Source organism: Grampus griseus (genome assembly GCF_964374135.1).
Source record: "Grampus griseus genome assembly, chromosome: 12".
Taxonomy (NCBI): Eukaryota; Metazoa; Chordata; class Mammalia; order Artiodactyla; family Delphinidae; genus Grampus; species Grampus griseus.
Genome location: NC_139006.1, coordinates 30,204,442 through 30,229,022, shown reverse-complemented (window position 1 = coordinate 30,229,022; position 24,581 = coordinate 30,204,442). Strand labels below are relative to the sequence as shown.

Genomic DNA, 24,581 nt, shown 5'->3' with positions numbered 1-24,581 from the left:
GTCTCAAGCTGTAAAGCTACCTAAACTTAGTTGGTGGGTATTTTCCCCCCACAAATGACTTGCGTTACCAGGGAGAAAGTACTTATCTTACAGATTATTTATTGCCTAGAAGTCGTAAGTAGGCCACAGACTGCAGCTAAGGGTGGGTCAGGACATGATATACGGGCTAGTATTTATGCTACGATCCCGTGGTGAACAAAGGTGAAGTTTATCGCATGGTTGCTGTTAAGCCAGGCCCTGTGCTTGGAGCTGTAGGGACATGACAGAGACCATAGACAGACCCTGCCCATAAGGATAAGTTCATCAGGTGCAACAGATGGACCCCTAACAGGAGTGAGTGCAGGGCAGAGCTTCCATCATGAAAGGACGGGTGCAGAGTCTGGGAAGCGGAGGAGGAGAAGCATGGCCGGTGTGGGGAGAAGGGGTGGAGGGAGGTGGGGGTGCTCTTCCTGGGCCTTCAGGAATGAGTAGGCTACTGACCGGTGGCTAGAGGGATGGTGTATTCACAGGCTGTTGATTTGAAACCAAAGGGACCCTCTGGAAAAAGCAGACCTCATAGTAAAGCGTGCACTGCTATCCCCATGGCTTATCGCTTCCCGAACACTTGGCTGCTCCTTGGAAATGTTCTCGTGGTAGAGACAAGGCAGTGACTGGAAATACAGTCCAGCCGTTTGCATGCAAAACCTGGAGCACGTCTCATTCCCATAAACGGACAGTTACTACTGAAAATGGTTCTGGAGATCTGCCTCTGTGAGCTGATGAGTTTGGTCCATTTGCCAACAGGTTTGCTCTTCCATAGGCTTAAACCATAACCCTTTTTGACGATGTGAGAACAGGATAAACCAGCCCCAGTCCACCCACTATTGACAGACAACTCACTGCGCACACGCCCAGTGGGTGGAATTTCCCAGGTGCCCTCCTAGCAGAGACAGCAGGGCCCCAGGGCAGTGAGGACTTCATCACCCCTGTTCACTGATGCAGGGCTGGGGGTTTAAGGCTGTTGGGCAAGATCAACAGTAGAATCCCTACATTGTACTGGGTTTCTTCCTTTAAAAAAATTGCAGACCTTTCCAAAGACAGCTCGGCAAATGCTTGCGGTTAAAATGCATTTTATCGGAAGAGTGCGTTTTCTAAAAGACAAGGGATGCTGCCAGGGCTAAAGCTCTCTGGAAGAGACTGGCCTCAGGGTGTGTCTCAGATCCATCAGGCCTATGGGGGTCATCATCTTTACCTGTAGGGTCAGCTGCTTAAACCCGTGGTTAGCTCAGGGGCCCCTCAGCCCATTAAAGATGTACCTCAAGTTGTTGAAATGCCCTTTAACTCTGGAAACAGCTTTTCAGTCCATAGTTCGAACCAAAAGATTTTAGTATAAGTAACTTGTTAGTTTGAATCCCCATCAAAGAGTAATCTGGTGTTGCCGAGTACCAGTAACTGGATGTTGAATGGAGCAGGAAAGTGTTAGGTACCTGAAGGGGAATCATGAAAATAGGTCAGAAAATGGTTTAGAAAGAGAATGAGGCCAAAAACAACTGGGCCAACTTCCATTTGGCTCTCTCCTCAGCCAGGCTGGACAGACTACAGACGTTCACCCCACCCCCATCTCCCCCAGGCCCTGCCGCTCTTCACGCTTGGATGGTTGCCACCTACTGCGGCCTGTCGTGGGACCATTGAAAATGTGTCCAATGCAAGCAGAAGGAAGGAAATAATAAAGATGAAGCATCAATAAATGAAATTAAGAACATAAAAATAATAGTCAATAAACCAAGAACTGTATCCACACAACAATTTAAAGAAAGACTTCATTTTTAAATGGGTAAAAATTAGTCATTAGGGAAATGCAACTCAAAACCACAAATGAGATGACTTCACACCGGTGAGGATGGCTATTATCAAAAGAACAAAATAAGTGTTGGCAGGGACGTGGAAAATTTGCAACCTTTCTGCAAGGTGGGAATGTAAAATGGTACAGCCACTGTGGAAAATGGTACGCAGTTCCTCAAAATATTAAACATAGAATTACCGTATGATGCGGCAATTCCGCTTCCGGGTATCTGCCCCAAAGAAGTGAGCGCAGAGGTTCAAATCGATATTTGTACATCCATGTTCGTAGCAACATTATTCAAAATAACCGAAAGATGGAAGGAAGGAACGCATGTGCCTATTGACGGATGAATAAAGAATGTGTTCTGTGATATATACTTACAACGGAGTATTAGCCTTAAAAGGAAGGAAATTCTGACACCACGTGCTACAGAATGGACGAACCTTGGGGACATTGTGGTGAGATAAGTCAGTCACAAAAGGATATACTGAGTGATTCCACTTGTACGAGGGACCTAGAGCAGTCAAACTCACAGGGACATAAAGTAGAACGATGGTGGCCAGAGGCTGGGGCAGGGGATAGGGAGTTAAGTGTTTAACAGGTGCAGAGTTTCCATGTGGGAAGATGAAAAATTCTGGAAATGGATGGTGGTGATGGCTGCACTGTAATGTGAAATGGATTTGATGCCCCTGAGCTGTACATCTACAAATGGTTGAACTGGTAACTTTTATGTTATGTATATTTTACCACAATGAAAAAAAAAAAGAAATGTGGGGGGAAAGGTATCTTTTAAACGATCAACAAAATTGACAAACCTCTAGCCAAGCTCATCAAGAATATAGAGAGAAGATCGAGTTACCCATATCTGGAATAAAAGAGGGACATCATTATAGGCACTTAAGACATCAAAAGAATGGTCATGGAACACCATAAAACTATTCTGTGCACATAAATTTAACAGCCTAGATAAAATGAACAAATGTCTTGAAAAATACAGACTGCCAGAGCTCATTAGGAAAAGAAAGAAACAGGAAATTTTCTCAACCTGCTGAAGGTCACCTACAAAACCCCACAGCTAACCTCATACTTGGTGGTGAAAGAATGATCACTTTTCCTCTAAAATTAGGAATAAGGCAAGGATATTTGTTCTTTAACATCATACTAGAGATCCTAGCCTGCAGTAGAGCGCAAAAAAAAAAAATAAAAGGAAAGAAACAAAACGCTCTCTATTCGCAGATGGTGTGATTGTCTACATAGAAATTCACAAAGAATTTACAAGAAAACTGTTAGAACTAATAAAGGAGATGGCAAAGCAAAGATGGCTGCCCCTCCCCCTTATTTGTCACTGCTTCTCCATCTCCCCCAGGACTGATCCGAAAATAACTTACCGCAGCCTGTTTTAGAAAAGCCGATAGAAGATGCAGTGGTTGCACATAAACTGGATGCCAAGAACGATGTTGGAGGAGCCCCCCATCGGTCTAGCACTTGCATCAGGCTTTTTATTTTCCGTCAGGATTGAAGGCACCCCTCCCATATGCTTGGTGCTTTTAAACATACGGACTGCGCTTCATCAGCTGCACAGTTACCCATACTCCAAGCTGTTAAATTCAAATATTTGCTGCTCGACTTTGTCAAAAATGCCGTAGCTCATAGTAGACAAGCCGTAGTCTCCATTCCCTTCTTTCTTGTTATTCCCCAAATTGGGACAGCTCATAGGAGAGCTGGGTAGGGAACCCGTGGTCTTCACTTCCAGGAATTGTCTGCACTGTGCCCTGATGTCATGCCTTCAACTAACATGGAGCAACCCCAGGAAACCTCTCATGGAACCCATGCTTACCTTGAGTGAAAGGATGTGGTTGAGTGCACTGTTAGCCTGAATTTCTTTTTTTTTTTTTTTTTTTTTTTTACTCTACTCTAGTGCCTGTATTCATTAACCCGTCTAAAATCCCTTGGGAAGCCACATGGACTGTATAATGCAACGAAATATCTTAGTGGTGCAAGGATCATCTCTGAAGGAATTCTGCAATGATGCAAACTTTCCATTAGGGGGAGCTAGAGTACTAATGCTAAAAATACTGCAGGTTAAAATAACATCGTTTGCAAATTGCACAATTGTTTCTCAATTAGTCTTTATTATTTTCATGTTTTCTGCTATGTATAAAAGGCATACATAATTTAAAGGTATCATTTGAATATATGGTATAATTTAGGAGGGGAATGTGAATCTTAAAACTTATGCCCTACTTTTTAACAGTACTTTGAACAGACCTGATGAATTTGGTTTGAACTCAAGGGAATTTTCCTAAATCAAACGCTGAAGTTTTTTTAAGCCTAAAAATGTTTTAGAGGTAAACAGAGTACAATAAGAGTTTTAAAGATAATTCTTTTGGTAAAATGTATTGTTTGCTTTTTATCTGTCACTGAAGGAAGACAAAAATGTATTTTATTCACTAAATCTACCTGGCGTTTACTTTTTAAATTGTAGCCACGGACCACACTCAGAGATTAGGACTCACAGCTGTGGGCATATATCGCAGGACCAGTTAAGGAAAGGAGTGGGTGCTGCCAGGTAAGGAGTCCACAGAAGGCTGAAAGGGAGGGAAGCAAGGGACCGGTTTTCCGCCACGCGGCACAGTCCCCGTGAGCCTGGGGAAGGAGTTTAAAGAGGACACATTAATGTCAGAGCGTGAGGAGCAAAGAGGCCAGAAGTACAAAATCTTCTCCGAGGAAGAGAAAAAGAGACGCCAACGTGAATTTTGTAAGTATGTAACCCTTGGCCGGCATCCCTTTGGAGGGTTATGATCTAACTTACACCAGCAGGACGTAAAACAGGACTCCTCTGGCTACAGGATTGTGTTCAGTAATGATTCAGTTTAGAGTGTAAGCAGAGGATGTGAACTTCCCTCTGGTTTCTCTCCTTGGCAGTTGGGTTTAGGCAGAGAGAGTGCTTGGAGAGTCCATGGAGGGGTGAACAGGAGAAAGAGGAGAGGAATAGCAGGTGCTGAGGAAAGGTCATTGTCTCCTGGTTTCTTAGAAAGTAGGGCATCAGCAGCAGGTGACCAGGGGGGTTCCAGGGGGGCGGGGGTCCCGGGGACTGGGCGGAACAGGGCTTCTCAGCCCGCAGGCTCTCCTGGAGATTTTCTGGTTTGGTTCTGTTCTGTGCTATTCCAGTCATTTTTATGGCGATATACATAAAGAAAAGGACACAAATCATAAGTCGTACAGAGGACAGGTTTTTCTCAACGTGGACAAGAAAGAGTAGCCTCCAAACCTCAGAAGCTGCCTCTGACGCACCATCCTAACTGCTAGCGCCATAGCCTAGTCTGCCGCCTGTTGAACTTTATGTAAATGAGTCGTTTGTAATGTATGTAAATGAGTTGCTCTGTTGCACAGAACAGGGCCGATAGGGACATTCTCGCTCTGTCATGTGGTGGACAGAGGTGTGCACCCCTGTTGGGAACACCTAGGGGGAGGATTGCTGGGTCATAGGGTGTGCTTATATACTCATAGATACCAACGAAGAAGTTTCCCACAGGACTGGTACCAATTTACAGTGTCTGTGTATCCTGTTACCGAAAGTGGGGTCTGGCTGCTCGCTGCTCAAAAGCCAATAAAGAGCAAGGTTGGTGGAAAGGAAAGTTGGCTTCATTTCGGAGGCCAGCAACTGAGAGAGAGGGCAGACTCCTGTCCAGAGGCTGACTCCCCCCTGACATCAGTGGGCGAGAGCTTTTAGAGGGGTGTTTCAGGGGTGTATAGTCGGAGGGAGGGGGCTACATGCAGAAACAGCACAGTCAGCTCTGACCGTCATCTTGAAATTGGCCATCGGTGGTCTGACCAGCGTCGTCTTGATTGTTTTAAGTACAGTTAGTCTTCATTACCAGGGTTGGTTTGTTCCCACGTCCTTGAGGCCAGTTCTCGGAATTGTGGCAGCTTATGTCATGGCTACAGTCTGGTCATCATGTAGTTAACTTCTTCCACCTGGTGGAGGTTTCAGTCTCTACAGGACAGCTCACAGGAGATGGCTCAGAATCTATCTATCTATAGCCCTTGAGAAGGAACTGAAGGTCCTTGACAGTGCTTAATGACTAAACTATTATTATTTAGTCTTGTTGGACTGTTTTCCTTTGCTTCTGCATTTTCCCACTTCTCTGATTAAACTTATTCTTTTTTTTTTTAATATTTATTTGGCTGCGCCCGGGTCTTAGTTGCAGCATGCAGGATCTGTAGTTGCAGCATGCATGTGGGATCTAGTTCCCCGACCAGGGATCAAACCCAGGCCCCCTGCATTAGGAGCCAGAGTCTTACCCACTGGACCACCAGGGAAGTCCCTAAACTTATTCTCTGACTAAAGTTTTTCTACAGGCAGAAGGCAGGCGAAGGACATGGTGGGGAAGAACCATAGGGTCCTGCTCCATTTTAATACCAGTGGCTCTATAATTAAGCTCCTGGCATTTAATATTACTGTAATAATAACAATCTATTATCTTATAATAAAATACTATAATTATTCAAATCAAATAAATAACTAAATATAATTATTAATGATAATTATATTAATAGAATCTCTTAACAATTGTATATGGTCAGGCCACTCAAGATGGCTGTTCTCTTGCTCTCTGGACATCCCCTGCCCGACCAGGGCCTGCTTCACCTACGCCCTACTTACAAGACTGACCTCCCTATGTACTTGCCCCAGGCCCCAGCAGGTGATTATACTTATCAAAGTGGGTGGTGAGGGGCGTGCCCCTCTGCTGGTTTCCCTGGTAACTAATGAGCCCACCTGAAGTCAATTCCCCTGTAACTGGCAATCTCCCCTTCCCCCACCCCGGGGAGTGAAGACTGCCACTATGTCCCGCCTCCTGTCCACTGCACACGGTGGGGTGTCGCTCCAGGACCCTGCTTCATATGTGTAAGCTCCCCCATCCATTAAACCACTTACGTCTGTCTTGCTGACTGTGGGCTCTTTCTTCGATCTTGAAGCTGGGCAAGCAGAGGGTTTGTAGGCCTGTGAGGTATAGCCCAACGACTTGAAATTGCCCATCTTTTTTCATTTTATCCATTTTGATGGGTGTATTGTGTTATTTCATTGTGGTTTTAATGGGGTTTTTTTTCCATTTTTTCTATTAAGTTGTCCACCTTTTACTTACTGATTTGTAGACACTCTACATATCCTGGATACTCTCCTGAAGTATTCGTATAAAGCTATAAATGCTAACTCATGATACCAGAGAAACCGATGTCTTTGAGCAGACAGAGCCTCAGGGAGAAAATCGTAGATGGTAAAGCTCTTCCTCAGTGGCAGCTGGCCTTCCCAGGACTGTGGTTCAAAAAGGCGCAGGTGCCAACGCCATTGTATGGGTCACTTCCAGGAAACAAGGGTGTAAGTTAAAAGCAACCCAAGGAATATGTGACTCTGATTTACTGGAAAACTTTTTTGTCTCATCTTCCAAAGAAAGTCACAGTATTGAGAGCAAGTTCTAGAATGAGGGATTCCCTCAAACTGTGGTCCACGTGATCTATAGGCGAAACAAGCAAGCTTCATACCTGGCTAACGACTTGCTCTAAAATGAGCCCCACTTGGCGCTAAGCAGAATCCTGGCATCGACTCACTGTCTGGGAAACAGTAACATGGGTTCACTCAGATGAATTTATAATTACCGGCCATTGTCACTCAAGAGTTAGGCCTTTCAGGTTAGGCTATGTGAGAGTCAAGAAGGCTGGAGGCTTTCTCAGGGGTGACCTTCCCACTCAGGCTCTAATGCCTGGTCTGCAAGCCCAGCAGCCTGGCCAGGGGTCCTCTTACTTCAACAGTGACAGCCAATTACTCACCCAGTTGGCCCCCTGGAGTATCTTATCTCTCACCAGGTGGATAAGGGCTTGGGAACAGATTTGATAAAAGACAGGAACTCCTGCAGATTTGGCCTTAACCTGACAATAAAGCAAAACTGCTCAAAACCAGCCTGACCCTTTTTTTGCATTTTGACCCTGGCATAATTTGTGATGACTATTTGAAACTAAATAGTTCATTTAAATTAAAGCCATTGCAAGAAAGGTCTGATTTCATAGGAAGAAATATCAATACTTGAAGTTTAAAGGCAGTGCAAATATCTCCAGCCATCGCCAGCACTGATACAAAGCAGTTGGTGAACTCCTGGGTGCCGGTGGCCTCAGCCCTTTCATTTCCATCACAGACCTGGCTTTGTCATCGCCAAGGTCACTTCCAGCCCCTCCCGGCCACGGTCACACGCTGCCCCGCGCTGCAGGCAGAGGGAGCTGCCTCGGACTCTCATTTCCTTTTGCCTTTGGCCCAAAAGATCCAGGTTCCTTTTTTCTTTTGCCTTTTCTCCTTGGGCAGGAATTTAAATTGCGCCCCGAGGTTGTCTCACTATCCCAGGTCTTCGTTTTTAATGCCTGGCACCTGGTCCCTTTCAGGTTTTCCTGTTGGCTTTCCTTCACCATTTGTGCAATATTTTTCATCATCACTACTTTATGATTTTTCCCTTCATTAGGAAGAAAAATGCTGTAAGTCTTACAGATGCTCGAAGGTCCTTTGGAACTGCTGGGCCCACCATACCCCTCTACCCTGACCCCATGCAAGCTTAGCAGCTGCCAGGCCTTCCTCCTCTTGGGACCCCACCTGTGGGGTGGGGGAGGAGTCATATTGCCATGACAACCAGCAACCTGCAAGCCAGCTAGTTGAGGGTGTGCTAGCTCAGGCCTGGGGCCCTGGCCCAGCCTGGGGACCCTCCTCAGCATTATCAGAAACAACCCCATTGGGTGCCCCCCAAGTCCTGGCGTGCTCTCCCAGCTCTGTGCTCACTGGTCTTAGCAGCTACTTAGGGTGAAGCCTACAGCTGGGGAGGGTCCACAGAAAGTGATGAGTATTTTCTCTGCAGGGAATCAGTCATCACTCTGTCCTCAGTGTGTTTATTCCGAAGTCAAGAATGAATGTCCAGGGACTTCCCTGGTGGCGCAGTGGTTAAGAATCTGCCTGCCAATGCAGGGGACATGGGTTCGAGCCCTGGTCCGGGAAGATCCCACATGCCGCGGAGCAACTAAGCCTGTGCGCCACAACTACTGAACCTGCGCTCTAGAGCCCACAAGCCACAACTACTGAGGCTGCGCTCTAGAGCCCGTGAGCCACAACTACTGAAGCCCACGTGCCTAGAGCCGTGCTCCACAACAAGAGAAGCCACTGCAATGAGAAGGCTGCGCACTGCAACGAAGAGTAGCCCCCGCGTGCTGCAACTAGAGAAAGCCTGTGCGTGGCAACGAAGACCCAACGCAGCCATAAATAAATAAATAAACTTATTTAAAGAAAAAAGAATGAATGTCCAAAGCCGCCATGTTGGTCCAGCTTGGTCCTGACGCTGAAGGCAGGGGAGAGAGGAGAGCTCTAAGAAATGGGAGGGGAAAACCGGACAGATTTTGTACCTCATTTGCAAGGGCAGATTTAATTTTAACATCTTGCCATCCTTAAACCATAGTAGTTCTTCCTAGGGAAGGCTTCCTGGGGGGGGTCTGCGCAGTGTCTGTCTGGAATGCTGCTTAGCAACCAGCTTGAACACGACACGGATGGATCATGTATAAACCACTTTGAAACAGAAGCTCACAGGCGCTGGTCACTGGGAGACACTCCAGAGGCAGCTGGGGAGCAGGGCAGCGGGGAAGGGAGGCCGCCTGAGCCGGCGACTGGCTGTCCTGTGTGGCCCCAGCAGCAGAAGCTGACGGTCTGACCTTAAGATAAAATCCCTATTGATCGACAGTTGTCTGGGCACCAACAGATCAGGAAGCAGAAAGGCTTTACTCTTTGCTTCGTGTGACTTTCCTGCTAATGATGCTGAGATGAATAACAAGCCTCAAACTGAAACTCAATTTCCTCCCAGGCTGCAGAGGGAAACAGGGGCAGCTGGAGACGGGGTGGCCGGTGGTGACGCACCTCGTCTGCCCAGGGCACGGGCGAAGCCAGCGCAGCCCATCACGTCCACCGACTGTAATTAGGAAAAGGTCCTGGACTCCGACAGATCTTGGTTGTAGTTTTTAGTCTGCCGCTTAGGAACGATGAATTTGGAAATTTCACCCGATTTCCTGAACCTTCGATTTCCTCTCCTCTATAATATGAGATTGTCAGGAGGATAAGAGCAGATATGCAGGGTCCTGCCTGAGACAAACACTGGCTGGGAGTGTTCACATTTCCCCCATTTGGGGCTGAAAAAAGGGCATATCCCTGGGAGCCAGGCATGGGTGGATGGCCCCTGGGTAGATGTCCTAGCCCCCATCACAGAGGAGGACCCGCAGAATGGTTCATGGACTTCGGGGGCTGAGTGGTGACAGAAGCCCAGGCTCTTCCCTGCTCCTGCTGCCGGAAGCTTGCACCCTCCTTGAGCCCGGCTCAGATGAACATCCTCGACCCTGGTTCCCTCCTTCCTTCATCGCAGGCAATGACTTCTCACCCGTAGGCTGGTTTCAGTGCTTAACTCTTCTGTTAAAGCCTTTCTCACGCTCCGCTTTGGATGGCTCTTTCCTCCCCTGGCTTCTGCCACCGCAGACCAGCTCTGCGGTTTTTGAACTTCATGCAAATGGACTCACCAAGTGTGCTATTGGTGGACTTTTACAAAATGCTGGGTACATTCCCATCAGCTCCGGTATTGGAGGCAGGTGAGCTCCCTGCTCACAGACCCTGACCTGCCTGCAGGCCCAGTCAGGACCACCTTCTGGAAAGAGAAGCGTTGAAAAAAGTAAACAGCTTTCCACTGAATGCCCGATGGGAATGGAGCACGCACAGCCCGGCGGGGACTGTGGCCACTCAGGTGGGCCCCTGACCTGGCTGCAGGTGTCTCGGATTCTACGTGGCTTCCTAGGTGGTTCTCTTGGATGTTATGAGACCTGTGAACTGGAGGAAAATCCATACGTGAAAATCCAGACCAAACAAAGTTGATTAATCAGAGTCATCACCAAATGATGGTAATTTCCTTGCTTTGCCAACGTGACCTAAAATGAATTGAACCGATTTTCAGGAACATATCCACATGTCTATCCAGATGTACCTGATTGGACAGTATTTATGTTTTCATTCATTTATTTGTTCCTTTATTTGCCCATCCTGCTTTAGCTGTCAGCCACAGGGCGAGAACAAGAACAGGAACTGACTGTGAATATTAAGGTGACTTTCTTGACTCCACAGGCTGGTGTAGGCTGCTCCGTATTTGAGTTATAATTACTTCTTGAGTCTGTCCCCTGCAACTAGATTGTAAAGTACTTGAGAGCCTGGGAGGTTTCAACCTTTGTAAATGTCTCTGACCCAGAGCAAACATTCAGTGAATGTACCCTGATTATAAATGTTTCTGGACAGACAGAAAGGGGGGAGGGGAGAACGGAGAGGGAGGGAGGAAGGAAAGGAGGAAGAAAAGCAATGCAGTGTGACTGTACAGAGCTGGGGCATTTCTGTAGGTACATGGATGGATACACAGATACATGTAAACCACACCCCTGCAAAGTTCTTGAAGAAATGCGATTTCTGTTTCCTTCAGAGACAGAAGTCTACGTTCTTACAAGCTTCACTGTCGTAACTTGAGAACGTAGCATTAATTGCTACACAGAAAGCAAGTGTAACTCACTTGTGAAAAGGCAAATTGCGCTGTTGTGCTTGCTTTATTTATTTGGCCTCTGAATGCAAATTGAATAATAAATGGCGAACAATCAAACTTGCCATGGATGGTATTGACTGGGAGAAGGATTAAGGCCCACAGTCCGCAGTGACGGCTGGAGGTCAGCCTTTACCAGTCGGGGGCGGTCGGGCCGGTGTCCCGGCTCGTTTTTATTTTCACTTTTACTTCCCTCTCCTCCCTGTGACTTTACCCAGGAAAATAGCACCGCCTGTCACCTAGGAAACTGGGCTGTCTCGCTGGCAGGTGGAGACGGGTGACCCCACCCTGTCTCATTACAAATGTGCGTTTGCAGCTGGGCTCTGGGTGACCTTGCCAAGGACAGAAAGCTAATCCGATGATGCTGGTGAATTGAGGCCCAGCCCCACCCACCTGGCGTCCTGAGGGCCCGGCTGAGGGGTGGGGATCTGCCTGTTTAAACTGCTAAACACGCCCATCTCTTAAGAAGGAGGCTGCAAAGTGGTTTCGTTCTGAAAGTGATTAAGAAATAAGCCTGATGCTCTGTATTGTGACCGTGCAAGACCCCGGGCCTCTAACTTTGACCACCTTCCTTTTCACCGGGTTCCCCGGAGCGGACGGTTAGCATTGGACTTGAGACTGGGTGAGCTGAGGACAGAGGCCTTGGGTTCCTCCTTTAGTTATGTTAATTGAGAGAGAAGACAGGGGTGAGGGCCGGGACAGTGGGGCCCGGGCGGCCGCTGTCTGCGGGCTGAGTCTTTATTCTGCAGCTTTGGCAGTGACGGCTCCTTTCTGGGCCCTTTGTCGCTGTTGGCTCAGGGACCTCGGGGCTGCGCTCCAGCTGTATGCAAAGTGCGGCCAAGGGCTCGGGGAGGGGGCCCAGCGCATTGTCCTTCTGTCGCAGCCTCCCTACCATCCTCCCATCCTTTATGTGATAACAGCAACCAGCACCTTTGGCTACTAGGTGCTATTTTAAGCCCTTTGGCTGGTGAAAGGACTTGATTCTTACCACAGCCTAGGGATGGGCACGGTGTGTGCTCTGATTTCAGACGCGGGACCACAGACTCCCAGGCTGCCTGAGTGCCCGCGGGGGAGGTGGGCCCAGTGGGGAGGGCCACGCGCCCTCCAGGTGGCTCCTCCGTCTTCACTGGCTGTCGGCCTGTCTGTCCCCTGCCGCCTAGGGTGACCAGCCGGGCCTGGACCCAGAACTGCCGCGCCCTCCCCGCCTGGCGTTCCCAGTTCCGAGCACGGCCGGCTGCAAGGCCAAGGGCAGTTCCAAGGTAGGGTGCTCCCCACAGGACAGTCCAGATTCCAGGGAAAAGACACCTCTTGCTCGTCTAAAGAGAGGCTGTGTGTGTGTCTTTTACCCAGGAGAACAATGATGGAATCAACGATTTTAACCTGCGTTGTAGGAGCTCCTAACCAGGTGATGCTCTGGGAAGCAGAGAGCCAGGAGCCCACGCCCAGGAGCTGACCTTCCCAGGGCAGTAAGCGAACTTTTTCTTCTCTATTTTTATTAAAAATAAATTATGAAGTTTATTTATTGCTTTTTGTATAATCCAACTAAATAAAAGCATTTTGACTTATGTATCCCTCGACTGACTTTTGTTCTGTACGTGTGTAATCCATGGTGAAAAACGAGGCCCTCCCTCACACTGTTCCGTCTCCCATTTCTGAGCTAAAGAAGTTTGTCTGCTGTTTTCACTGGTTAATTAATTGTCTCATCTTTGGGTAGTTACGGTTTTAATCCAGGTGTTAGTGATAAAGTTCTCAACTTTAATAAGGTTGAGAAAACAGGGCTAAATTTTTGCACTTCTAAGTGAAAAACATGCATGTTGTCAGTTTCTCCAGCTGATATAAAATGTGACATGTTTCCTTAAATCAGCAGTTGACTAAACTTCCTATGGTTAAGAGAAGGTACTTAAGGCACTTTTTTAGACCTTCATTTGCAAAATTGCCACATTCCCTTTATAGGCAGGATGGGGAAATTTACAAAAAGTATTTGAATTCTGGAGGCCAAGCCTTTGCTTTTCATTGTCTCTTGAAATTCTCACCTGGAGTTTGCTTGCCAAAACGTCAGTGGAATGTTATAGCTATTGCTCCCCTTTTCCTTCAGGAACTTCTCAGTGCTTAGAAAAGACTTTCTACTGTGAGGCTGAACTTGAAATGGGAGCTAGCAAGGTGTGGTGGAAAGGAAATTGCACCGAGGTAAGGCGATCCGGTGAGGCTGATGAATGGCTAAAACTCTGTTTCATATGATTTGTGTACTTTCATCTCTAAATATGATGTACAAAATCTTTAATTTTTTTCTATAATTTAATGAGAGTGTTTGTAAACTACTGAAAGGTGGATTTACGTAAAAGGTTTTTTTCCCCTTTTGAAGATGTCAGGTTTGAGGCCCTTGTTCCTCCTCTCCGGAGCCCTCCCCCCACCCCTGTGCAAAGTCCCACAAGGTGGGACAGGGGGCCCAGGCAGGTAGGCAGGAGTCGGGCAGGGAAAGCTGCTCAGCGGCTGCCTGTTTTCTCTAGACCAGCAGTTCTCAAAGTATGGCCCCTGGACCAGCAGCCACAGCATCACCGGAGATCTTGCTGGAAATGCAGGTTCTCCCCAGTCCTGCTGAATCAGAAACTTTCGGTTTGGGGTTTCCCTGGTGGCGCAGTGGTTGAGAGTCCGCCTGCCAATGCAGGGGACACGGGTTCGTGCCCCGGTCCGGGAGGATCCCACATGCCGCGGAGCAGCTGGGCCCGTGAGCCATGGCCGCTGAGCCTGCGCGTCCGGAGCCTGTGCTCCGCAACGAGAGAGGCCACAACAGTGAGAGGCCTGCGTACCGCCAAAAAAAAAGAAACTCTTGGTTTGGACCTCAGCGATCTGTATTGAAACAAACCCTCTGGGTGATTCGGATGCACATTAAGAGTCACGACCCCATAGTCCCAAAGACAAGAATATTTTCAAATTAAGAAGGCTCTATGGCCTCTTCAGATGCCGGTTCAAAGCAGGAAAACAAAACACGAAGGGAAATAATACTGGATAAAAGCTTTTCTTTCTAAAATATACAAGAAGAGAAGTGTGGAAGAGACGTCACCACAGTGCACGAATGTTCATTATAGCTGGTGGACAAGATGTTATTTTCCATAATTTGTTCAAATGGTTTGAAAAATCCAAAAGAGAAAATGCTACTTTTCTAGTTAGAACTTTTCACTTTGCCTTTTCCTTTGCTAAATTCTTCTAGGAATCAGTGGTGTAAATTTAAGAGACACTCTTTTAAGTATAAACACAGTGACATATATCTTCAGGATTTTCTTTCCTCCCAGCATGAAAATGCTTAAAAACAGGGAATACCCTGGCAGTCCAGTGGCTAGGACTCCACACTCCCAATGCAGGGGGCACGGGTTCGATCCATGGTCAGGGAACTAGGATCCTGCATGCTGCACAGTGTGGCCAAAAAAAAGCTTAAAAACAATAGTCAGAATTCCCAAAGGAGATAATTTCCCTATGTTCTTACGGTGCCTGGTTAGCTAATGGTTGATTTGACACGTGGCCAGTAATAGTTTACTCCTGTCTACCCACGGACCCCCAGGGAGGGGCTGCGAGAACAGGTATTAGGACATGAGTGTCCTCCTGACCTTTGACTGTAGCACGGGGTCCCCGCCTGACACAACAGTGTCAAGTTGTGATAGGTCAAAACTCTACCAATAAAAACACAACCTCTGTTGACAGAAAGTCCTCGAAATATTGACAAAATTTAAATTCAAAAACGAACAAACAAAAGAAAGGAAGGAGGGGAGGGGAGCAGAGGGGAAGAAAGGAAAGGAATCCTCCCCTAGAGAACCTACCCAGACGCCTCATGCTGACTTTTATAAGCCATTGTCTCTGTTTGTCGGGGCTTACAAAAGTTTTTTTTTTTTTTTCTCCCATAAACTGGCCCAAAATAACACACATGCTATGAAATCCACACCTTCAGTCAAGCATTTGGATTACAGTTAACGATATGGTTTAGACCCTTGAGATCAAGGTATAATTTTACACATGCATAATTTTTGTCACCTTTTCTGCAAAAAAAAAAAAAAAAAAAATTGACAAATGGTCACACTTCTCTGGAGTGTGAAAGAGCTGTGTGACTCCCTTGGTGTCCTGAGCTGACAGACCTGCTTCCATGGAGCCGGGGCTGAGGATGTGCCCGAGCCCTGAGGTGACAGGAGTTGTGTGGCTTTAAGGGGGCAGATCAGGGCTCAGAAAACCATCCTACCCCTGCCATCCTCCACAGGCGGTTAACCAGAATCCTCTACCTGGTTCTCTAAATCCCTACGAATTGGCGAATTTGCAGAAGAAATGAAGAAGAGAGGAAACTTACCTTAGTTACTGAGTGCCTGCGTGCTTTACACACAGAGTCCTGTGGAGGTAGGGTCCCCAAGCTGGTGGTAGCTGACAGCGTCCATCTCAGCCTCGCTGCCCACACTCTCCTTTCAGGATGAGTGCGCGACCCTTGACCCCGGGAGCTGGCAGCCGCCCTCACAGGACCAGGGGCAGACACCTGGCCCAGGCTGGGTCAACCAGATTTTCTCTCCTGGGAGCTCAGGGACACAGCGGCTGTGTCGGATAGATGTGGGGAGCAGAGCTGCAAAGGCAGATGTGTTCAGCGGTCCAGGCCATCACTGCAGGAGACCAAACCCACAGACGGAAAAAGTACTAGAGCAAACAGCCACAGGGAGCCTAGACAGATCGCTGGCAGAGAGATGTGGAGACAAAGAACTCCACTGCTGTGCAGAAGGCAAACGCTCTCAGATTCCCTCATGCCACGCAGCGGGGCACCGTTTCCTGGAGGTCTGAAGGGGTAGCTCTGGGTCCTCCTTAGTGAACTTGAGTGGGCTTGTGATCCTGGTGTAAAAGAGTGTATGTCCCAAACCCAACAGACTTCTGGGAAGACGTTAGCATTCTTCTTCTTTTTTAAAAAAATTTATTTATTTGGCCGAGCTGTGTGGCATGCAGGATCTTAGTTCCCCTAATAGGGATCAAACCTGTGCCCCCTGTTTTGGGAGCATGGAGTCTTACCCACTGGCCCACCAGGGAAGTCCCAGCATTCTTGATTTTTAAAAAGTTAAAACAACAATTTAACAAATGATAAACCTTAATGGGATAAAGAACTTGTACTGAGAAACCTGTCACCCACCCACCCAGTCAAGTGAGACAAAAGTGATCTTTAATCAAACATCCTTTTCTTATCGTATCTGGTCTAACAACAATCATCTAATAATCTTTTCCTTCTCCTATAATGTCCCTGGCAAGAGTGAATCGTATATCTCTACCAGGGGCCTTTATCTTTGCGTGCAAGATTGCACTAAATCTCAGATCGTGATCTGCAAGGTTTGCTTTAGGCACAGGGATCAGTCATGCCCTGGGACAGCGGTGGTCAAACGTGGTCTCACCTGGGAACTTGCTGGAAACACAAATTCTCAAGTCCCACCACAGACCTACGAATAGGACCCTGGAATGGAGCTCCAGGTGATGCTGACTCGGGGGAAATTGAAGAACCACCGCCCGAGGACTCGGAAGCTCCTAACGGTGGCTGCGGGATACCTGTCAGGCCTGCCCTTGGGTGGGTTGCATGGAAATGGAGAGACCCACCCATAAACCACTTTTCCATATTCTTCTTGACCCCGAGAGGCCTCATTCCACTGAAACGAGCCCTCTCTCACTGAAAGGGGCCCCCACCTGCTGTTTACACTTAGCCGGGAGCTTTGTTTGGGGAGCACAGCCGGTTGCTGTTTCACTGCCCTGTGGTAACCCTAAGCTGTTGGCTGCCCAGTTTCCCGGCTCACTCGGGAGAAGGTTAATGAGAGCCTGCTGAGCCCTCCTCGTGGGGAACAGGCCCCAGCAAGGCAGTGAGACCGGGCTCAGCTTGCGTTTCTCAGCTGTGCAATCCCCCCACCCCGACACACTTAGCTTGGGGATAACATCACGTCCCCAGTTGGGAGGCTCCAACTTGACAGATGGCAAGAGCTAGCGTCTTTCTTTAGAATGTGGAGCAGGGAAGGAGCCTTAATAATCAAGGGAATGCAAATTTGGAAAAGACAAAAGCGGTCACCTCCTTTCTAGACCATCTCTCTACCAGCCCCCTCCTCCTTCATCAGGGAAAATCATTCACCCTTTCCTCTGTGTCCACTGCACCCCTCTCCCCGACACAGTGTAACACGTCCACCTTGCTGGTTCCCTGGCTGCTTAACAAGAGTCTTTGAGGCCAAAGCAATGGTTAGTCATATTTGTGTTCTCTGTTGGGCAAAAATTATTTGCTGAATGAATGAGGCTTAACTAGGGCTGATTCAGATGTTTGGGTGGAAAATGAAGTCAGCCAGCAAGTCCTGAGACCCATTCCAGCAAAGCTTCCTGACTATACAAGTTCCTCTTGGAATCTACACGGATGCACACATGCACACACACACACACACACACACACACACACACACACACACACACATATCTTTTTTTAAATTGAAGTCTAGTTGATTTACAATGTTGCGTTAGTTTCAGGTGTACACCAAAGTGATTCAGTTATATGTGTATATATATATATATATATTCTTTTTCAGATTCTTTTCCATTATAGGCTTATTATAAGATATTGAATATAGTTCCCTGTGCTCTACAGTAGGTCTTTGTTGTTTATCTATTTTATATATAGTAGTATGTATATGTTAATCCCAACTCCTAATTTATCTCTCCCCACCCCTTTCCCCTTGAGTAACCATAAGTTTGTTTTCTATATCTGTGAGTCTGTTACTGTAAATAAGTTCATTTGTATCATTTTTTTAGATTCCATGTAGAACTGGCATCATATGATATTTATCTTTCTCTGATTTACTTCACTCGGTATGATAATCTCTAGGTCCATCCATGTTGCTGCAAATGGCATTATTTCATTCTTTTTTATGACTGAGTAATATTCCTGTGTGTGTGTGTGTGTGTATCACATATTCTTTATTCCTCTGTCAATGGACATTTAGGTTGCGTCCATGTCTTAGCTATTGTAAATAGTGAACATGGCGTGCTATGAACATTGGGGTGCATGTATCTTTTCAAATTACAGTTTTCTCCAGATATATGCCCAAGAGTGGGATTGCTGGATAATATGGTAGCTTCATTTTTAGTTTTTTAAGGAACCTCCATACTGTTCTCCATAGCGGCTGCTCCAATTTACATTCCCACCAACGGACACAAACACACATCTTGATGGTGATTTCAGGTCAGTTAAAATTCCCTTAGCTTCCAAAAGCTTCAAGAGGCTGTCATAGCCCATTGCAACACTCCATCCAAGTACAATTACCTTCCTCCACCTTCCCTCCAGACCACAGGTGGCTACTGCTCACATGTGGGGTCATGTCTGTTCCCATCACTGAACCACAGAAAAATCTTGAGAATTCAAACTGCATTTTGTCAACCCGGTCAGTTCCTTAGGGGCTGGTCAGACATGGACCATTGTGTTCCCAGTGAACAAGCGTCCACTAAGGAAGGGAGGAGGGTCAGTAAGATGGGACACTACTTTCTTGGTTGAGTTCTGCAGGCACAACCCAGGGACTGGCAGTGCCATTTACATATAAACAGTGTAATTGCAGTGAGAGGAGGAGCTGGCAGAATTAGGCTGGTGCTTGATATGCTAATTACAAGTCTCTCTAATATCTGTAGGCTGTTTGCAAAGAGAATTTGGAATTGGAGAGAACAAAACCCGGTGAGGTTGACTTGTCCGAAGGTCACAGGGCTAAGTAATTGAAAATTTTCTGTGTGTTTCAAATGCACGAAAGGTCTTAAATACAGTATCTCATTTAATCCTTGCAATGACTCTCAGCTGAGTATTTCATTACTATTAGCTGTTGGTGGAGAAGGGAAGCCAAAGGTAGTGAGTGAGGGATCCACTGTGGTCCTCCGAGATTTCAGCCAAGGTCAGTCTGGTCCCAAAGCCGGGCGTTTGCAGGTCATTCTTTCCTTACGGGGCAGAGCTAAGTCTGGGTGTCCCAATTCTTAAACCAGCAAAGAACATATGCCACCTAGTTCCCATTATTTCTGTACATTAAAGCTGGTTTCTTAAGCCAGAAGAAAAACAAATCTATACATTTTCTATAAATTCAAATTAGCCTTCCAGTTAGTTCCTGAATAAATTTACCACTAACAAGATATTTCTATTTCATTCTACTCACAAGCTAACTAGCAACAAAGGTTTTATTAATATTGCAAATCAGGATCAAAAACTGTATGTCTTTTCCATTTCCCCCTTCATTTGAGGTTTGCAGTGTATCCAGTGGTGATTGATGTGACATATTCTCTGTCCTTTTAAAAATTAAAAAAGTAAACATTCACATCTACATCTTTGGAGAGGAGTCCTTATATTTTGCACAGCAAAGGTAATAAATAAATAAATACATGGATAAATAAACACATTTCTCCTTTAATCATTTTTCAGCAGCTAGCAGGGCATCTGTCAGACATATCCTGAAATTTGTACACACCCTGGTCCTGGTTTTTCATGCAGGATAAATATGGGAATAAAGGAAAGCAATTCATATGCCACAGTCCTAGTCAGACATTCCCCTCCTGAAGCCCGCCAGGCAGCAGAGGAAGCAGGGGGCAGTCATTGCCCAGAGGCCTTAAGAGAGCTGAATAGGGTTGTTGACTGAAAAAAAAAAAAGCACAACCTAAAAGTTGAGAAGAATGTTTTATTTGGCAGACAAAACTGAGGACTTAAGCCCAGGATGCAGCCTCTCAGATTGCTCTGATGGACTGCTCCCAAGAGGTAAGGGAGAAGCCAGGATCTATAGGGGGTTTTGCCACAAAGACCAGGTAGTTGGAACATCAAAAGATCACTGTTAATTAAAGAAAACCAGGCATCTCAAGTTAAGGAATTTAGCGCTTTTCTAGGTATGGGAAGATGTGAGTCTGGGCTCACTGAGATCATTCCTTTGACATGCACCTCAGCTCTCTGGGGCCAGCATCCTGTGCTTCCCCATCCTGAGGCCCCTCAGGGTGCACCTTCGGGAGTGGCTGCAGTGGCTGAGGGCTTGATAGCGGGCATCCTGTTTCCACCCTGAGTGCCCTCGGGGCTCACCGATGGGGCGGCTGTAATGTGATGGCTTGGTGGCTGCAGCATCCTTTGTGTACTGATAAGGCAGCAACATTTTTCATTCGGAGGGGGCAGGGTGGAGCTGAGGGGCTGGGACAGGGATGCAGGAGGAGAGGTGATGCCTGTGCCTGGTGTAAAGAAAATGCTCATTGAAGTTTTGGGAAAGCAGAAGGAGAAGGTGAACTCCTGGGACCTGTACCATCTTAAAGAGACAGGAAAGCAGCATGAGAAGGGCCTTCTCTCCTAAACATCTTCCTGCTGCTCTGTCCTCTAGAAGGTCTTCCTACTAAAATTTCAGGGGCACGTGCCTGGCCATCCTTTTCCTTTCTCCTTAGATCAACCGTCAGTTACAACACAGCCCCAGTAGACCTCAATGTCCTCCAAAACAGACAAACAGAGGAAGCACAGGATTGTTGCAGCCCTCTCCCTAATCTTTAATGTGGAAAAACTGCCATGGGAGACAGGGAGCTGAACACGTCCACTGGGACCTAATAAGCTCAGCCACTTACACACACACACACACACACACACACACACACACATGCAAAAGCATCCATAACATCACGCAGCCTGATGGCAGGAGTTTTGCATCTGTGATGCTATTACTGTTTTCAAGGGCTTTCCTAAAATATCTGGTTAAATCAGCATTCGATCTGATCTCACTGTCTCTGTGCTCAAATGAATGTCTGGGATTGAGATACCCATAGTTTTTGTTTGTTTGTTTGTTTTGTTTTGTTTTGCCGTACATGGGCCTCTCACTGTTGTGGCCTCTCCTGTTGCGGAGCACAGGCTCCGGACGCGCAGGCTCAGCGGCCATGGCTCACGGGCCCAGCCGCTCCGCGGCATGTGTGATCTTCCCGGACTGGGGCACGAACCCGTGTCCCCTGCATCGGCAGGCGGACTCTCAACCACCGCGCCACCAGGGAAGCTCGAGATACTCATAGTTTTTGAAGCTGTGGGTCAAAGTCCTGCTTCTTACTCACCCTATAGCTCGTAGTGCAACCCAAGACCACTCTTGGTGGCCGACACTGGTCCACTGTTTATTTCACAATGCAGCACGAGGGAAACGTGTCCAAACACAAGAGTGTCCTTAAACAGACACTGGAAAATCATGAGTAGGTTCCCTGATGCCTTAACAGTCTCTGTTTTCCCGAGTCTCAAAGAATCTAACTGTGTTGTCCTTTGGTCCTCTCAGATAACATCCTCCCCGGACCACATTTAAACTTCTGGAGGGATCTGTAGACGACTTATTTCCACAGCTTTAGGCTAGGCTTCCCATGTGTGGGTGATACTGCTCCACACTCGATGGCCCTATTTACATTTTTATTTCAAAAACTGTTTCCCCACCTTTTCAAATTCTAACTTATATAGAATTAGTTTAGCAGATCTTGTTCTTCCTGTACGGACACCATTCAGCCCCAAAGACCTGCAATTCCTGATAAATCTAAAATCCTCCTCCCACTATCATCTCACCTGGGAGTGGAAATTCCAGAATGGCTCCCAGCTTTTAGAACTCAGAGGGCAGACAATCTAGCATTACATTTCCCTTGAAGAGGGCAGACCCGCGGGCATCACCTACCTGACAGTCGTCAGTTCTTTCCTTCCAGCTGTCTCTCCAGAAGTTCTCTCCTCTGCATCCTGCAAGGTGGGCTGTTTCACTCCTGGGAAAGGTCCGCAGCCACTCTGATTGGGGGGAGGTGTGTGTGCAGCACGTGCTAGGAGTGGGGCGCAGAGTACAGTGGGGTGGAGGGTGTGCATGGACACGGCACTTCTGAGTGTAAGCCTGGTCCTGCCACATAACAGCCTTGTGTTTGGTGAATTACTTCTTTGTGCTTTGGTTTCTTCATCTGTAAAACTGAAAGCCATCATGGCTAGGATCCATTATGCCTTGTGATAAAGCTCATTTTCTTCCTCCATCAGAGAGCCTCACCAGATTAATTACTTCCCTCTGTATGTTTTTGTTCTTGTTTTTCAAATTTGCAAAGCAGAATATCTATTTATTATTTTCCAGTGAGGAAGGTACTATCAAGCATATCCGTTGCCTGCAGGCAGTTGGATAGAGGAAGTTAAATTACTATCAGAAAGTTGGTTACTGAGTATGGAGCCCTAGATGTTGGTGTTTGGAAGCATCATCTCATACATTCGTCTCTACTAGCAACAGCTCATCTTTATTCACGGCTTGCTAGATGCCAAGTCATATGATTCTAAATATTTATATGTACATTAAAATCTAATCCTCACAATAACTCTATGATCTAGGAACCATCGTTATGCCCATTTTACAGGCAGGAAAGCTGAGGCACAGAGAGAGTAAGTAACTTATCCGAGGATACAAGCAGGCAATGCTGGGGTCTGGCCCCAGAGCCCAAGCTCTCAGCCACCGTGCTGTGCTGTCTCTGCAGAAAGAAGCCTCCTGCTGGGCTCCGTGAAGGTGTGGTGAAGGCACCACACCTTTCATCATGGACTTTCATGCCCCTGGGCGGGCTTCCTCCACATGACCTGGGCAGTCAGGCAGGATCCCTGCTTAGACGGGCTCCGTCTTTGGCTTATAGCTCTGCTGTTGCATTAGACTTGAAATTCTTACTACGTTTAACTTTGAACCTGTTTTTTCAATTTACTTTTTATTTTATAATGGAGTATATTTGATTTACAATGTGTGTTAGTTTCAGGTGTACAGCAAAGTGATTCAATTATACACATACATATATCCATTCTTTTCCAGATGCTTTTCTCATATAGGTTATTACAAAATATTGAGTAGAGTTACCTGCACTATATGGAAGGTCCTTGTTGATTATCTATTTTATATATAGTAGTGTGTATCTGTTAATCCCAAACTCCTAATTTATCCTTCCTCCCCCCCAACCTTTCCCCTTTGGTAACCATAAGTTTGTTTTCTAAGTTTGTGAGTCTGTTTCTGTTTTGTAAATAAGTTAATTTGTATCATCTTTTTTGGATTCCACATATCAGTGATATGATACTTGTTTTTCTCTTACTTCAATTAGTATGATAATCTCTAGGTCCATCCATGTTGCTGCAAATGGCATTATTTCATTCTTTTTTTATGGCTGAGTAATATTCCATTGTATATATGTGCCACATCTTCTTTGTCCATTCTTCTGTCAATGGACATTTAGGTTGCTTCCAGCTACTGTAAATAGTGCTGCAATGAACATTGGGGTGCATGTATCTTTTCAAATTATAGTTTTCTCCAGATATATGCCCAGGAGTGCGATTGCTGGATCTTATGATAGTTCTTTCTTTTTTTAAAAAAAAATTAATTTATTTTTGGCTGCATTTGGTCTTTGTTGCTGCACGCAGGCTTTCTCTAGTTGCAGCAAGCAGGGGCTACTCTTCGTTGCGGTGCACGGGCTTCTCATTGCAGTGGCTTCTCTTGTTGAGGAGCATGGGCTCTAGGTGTGCGGGCTTCAGTAGTTGTAGCACGCGGGCTCAGTAGTTGTGGGTCGCGGGCTCTAGAGCGCAGGCTCAGTAGTCATCGTGCACGGGCTTACTTGCTCTGCGGCATGTGGGATCTTCCCGGACCAGGGCTCGAACCCGTGCCCCCTTCATTGGCAGGCAGATTCTTAACCACTGCCACCAGGGAAGCCCCCGGTAGTTCTATTTTTAGTTTTGTAAGGAACCTCCATACTGTTCCCCATAGTGGTTGTACCAATTTATATTCCCACCAACCGTGTGAACCTGTGTTTTTAAGGGAAGTCCAGTGGGACAGTGAAGCAGATGGATGAGCAGAGTAAACCCATGCTACATGTACGTCTGCTGTTCCCCGAGCCTCCTTTGCATCTGCATCTGTGATGCCCCAGAGAGCAGGCAGTTCCCGGCAGATCCACGGCAGACCCACGATGCAGAGCGTTCAGCAGACTCCAAGTGAATCCAGGTAAGTGTGTTATGTTTATGAGTGAGCAAGGGTGCTGGCGGCTCTTAGAGGCTTTCTTTTCGAATCAGAAACTGCTTTGACCAGAACTAGCTTCAAAACGCAGAAGGTAATGATGTTCGAAGAAACATGAATGGC

The 24,581-nt window shown here is 46.7% G+C and overlaps 1 long non-coding RNA gene across 1 annotated transcript; it reads left to right on the top strand.

Annotated features, from left to right (window-relative positions):
- Positions 1-12,908: 12,908 nt before the first annotated feature.
- On the top strand, positions 12,909-24,298 carry LOC309830878. The gene is made up of 3 exons (XR_014297545.1): positions 12,909-12,932; positions 13,562-13,653; positions 24,264-24,298. It is a non-coding gene; the product is annotated as an uncharacterized lncRNA (long non-coding RNA).
- Positions 24,299-24,581: the final 283 nt, after the last annotated feature.